Raw genomic sequence first — 2613 nt, 5'->3', positions numbered from 1 at the left:
GGCCTACCCTACACATGCATGTGTTTACTTGTTTCCCAAAACCGTGTACAACACTACAGGGAGGGAAAGAAGAAGAGAAAGACATGGGGGAGAGAGAGAAAGGAAAATAATATATCTTTTATGTGGGCACAAGTTCGATAACTTTTTTTTTTTTTAAAACTCTCTGTAAGCTATAAGGGAAAAGTTGACTCTAAAAACTACATGTAAATTTCATAAACATCTGGGCAAAGTGGCACATGTCTATAATCCCAATGGCTCCAGAGCCTGAGACAGGAGGATCGCAAGTTCAAAGCCAGCCTCAGTAATCTAGTAAGACCCTGAACAACAGCCCTCCTTTAAATAAAAGAAAAAATCTGGGATTATGGCTCAGTGATTAAGCACCTCTGGGTTTAATCCCTGATACTAAAAATAAAAAATAAATAAATTCTTAAACAAATAAAGGGAAATATATATGTATATATATATTTTCATGATTATGTATGTTTATTAATACATTGAGGGAGGTCTACATTAATTATGCATTAAGAAATATGCATATTACTTCCCATTGTACAAACTTTTTTTTTTTTTTTTTTTTTAGAATACTGGTGAGTAAGCACAATTGATGTGTTATAGAATTTTCCTAAGCTCATAAAATACTTTAATGACAAATCAACCTAAACTTTTTTGGAAATAATTTCAAATGAAGATTCATAATCTGCATAGTCCTCAATGACTGTGCAAGTTCATCCAGTAGATGATCTCCTTGCATAAAAGTCTCAAGACTGTGCAGTGATTTGTTTATTCTGTGATCTGTAACTCAGTTCTTTGGAAAATTATATGTTCTCCTTTTCTCTGATCTTCCTTTAGTTCCAACTTGAGTCTTCCTCGCACTGTATCTTCTGCTTATTTCTTCCTCTAGATGCACATTGTACAGCTTTGCCCATAACTTTTTCATAGCCATCTCTCTATTTTTCAGTTGAGTCCTTTCTTGTTGACATTCAGAAACAACACCTGAATACTGTTATGAGAATTAGAGAGTTTTAATAGAAAAATCTTCTTATTATCAAGGAACACTCCTTTTCCTTCTCATTCTTCTTGTTGGAAGATGAACGATCCGGACAGCACTGTCCATGGTATTTACATGCTGACCTCCTGCTCCACTGGCTGGCTTAGTATCTATTCTCAAATCTTTAGGATGAGTCACCAGATTAATCTCAGTGGGCTGGGGTAATATTACCACTGTCATGGTGCTAGTGTGGATGCGGCATTGCTTCTCTGTCTTTGACACTCTCTGCACTCTATGCACTCCCCCTTCAAATTTCATGTGTTTATAGGCTTCTGAACCGCTAATGCTGGCAGATGCATGTCTAAGGCCACCTATTTCACTTGGAAAGTATTCCACGGTTTCAAAATGCCTTCTTTTATATGCAGCATACTGCTGGTACATATCAGACATCTCCGAAGTAAATAACATTGCCTCCAGACCTCAACTCCTGCAGTTACCTCCAAAATCAAATCATTTTCATCAGTTTCTTCTGAGAGAACCAAAAGTAAGACAATCTGATGCTTCAACTGGGCTATTTCTTTTTGACACAAAGTTATTTCATTCTCTACAAGCTTCCTTAAATCTTCATTCTTATTGTGCAGCAAGGGCTCGGTCTCCTGCAGCTCCCACTCCACGCTCAGGAGTTTGGTGGCCGCTACCAGTTCTGGCCCCCAAAATCATAACTGGGCTTCTGACCCTGCCTGACACTTGAGGAAGGTCTGTAAGGGCCCGCTGCCGGCCAACAGTTCCTCCAGGGGCGGGCTACTGCAGCTCAGGGGCCAGCGGGCTGCTCCAACAGTCTGCCTGCCCCCCTGTTTTTTTTTTTGGAGTGCTGGGGATTTGAAACCAGGGCCTTGTGCTTGCGAGGCGAGCGCTCTACCAACTGAGCTATATCCTCAGCCCAAGGAAAATATTTAGGAACTAAGTAATATAAGTAAATTAGGATAAGGTAAGTAAAATATATTTCACTTTTTTGATACAGTTTTTTCTATAAGAGTGTGGTGGAATAGAAAAAAAATTTTCATTTCATAATTTGGCCTTTTAAACATGGATTGAATGATGATGTGACTATTTATTTGACACCACATCATGTAGTGAGAATGATTTCTTCATATATCTGATAAAAGTTCATTTATTTCAGTATTAAAATAAGGGAAAATAGTATAAAAAGAAAATACAGACCAATTTCATTCAAAACTACAAATGCATTAACAGTAAATATACCTTAATGTTTCTTCCATATATTAACTACTTGACAATATAATTTAATATCGTAAATTGAAGCAATATTAGGAACTTGCAAGGATACAAAATCACATCAATACTAAGAAATTTACATGAAGGGAATGCATTTAGAAGGAGGGCATTGGCAATTGTGCAGGGGATGCTTAGGAGGGCTGCGGTCAATTCACTGTCCTAGTCACTTATGCAAAGTGTAAATAGAGGATGATGTCACATGGATGGTCCTTTTGGCTCCAAGGTCTGTGGTGAAGTAGAATTTAATTTTTTTTTTATTGTCAACAAATGGGATACATGTTGTTTCTCTGTTTGTACATGGAGTAAAGGCGTACCATTTGTGTAATCAT

The 2613-nt window shown here is 37.5% G+C and overlaps 1 pseudogene across 1 annotated transcript; it reads right to left on the bottom strand.

Moving 5' to 3' along the window:
• Positions 1-476: 476 nt before the first annotated feature.
• Positions 477-1608, bottom strand: LOC306643752 (peptide chain release factor 1-like, mitochondrial; annotated as a pseudogene). Its single transcript has 2 exons — positions 1057-1608; positions 477-993 (listed from the first exon to the last, which is right to left on the bottom strand). The product of its transcript is annotated as a peptide chain release factor 1-like, mitochondrial (transcript).
• Positions 1609-2613: the final 1005 nt, after the last annotated feature.

Source organism: Sciurus vulgaris, assembly GCF_902686455.1.
Source record: "Sciurus vulgaris genome assembly, chromosome: 14".
Lineage (NCBI taxonomy): Eukaryota > Metazoa > Chordata > Mammalia > Rodentia > Sciuridae > Sciurus > Sciurus vulgaris.
The sequence above is the reverse complement of the archived record's forward strand: the minus strand, read 5'-3'. Positions and strand labels throughout refer to the sequence as shown.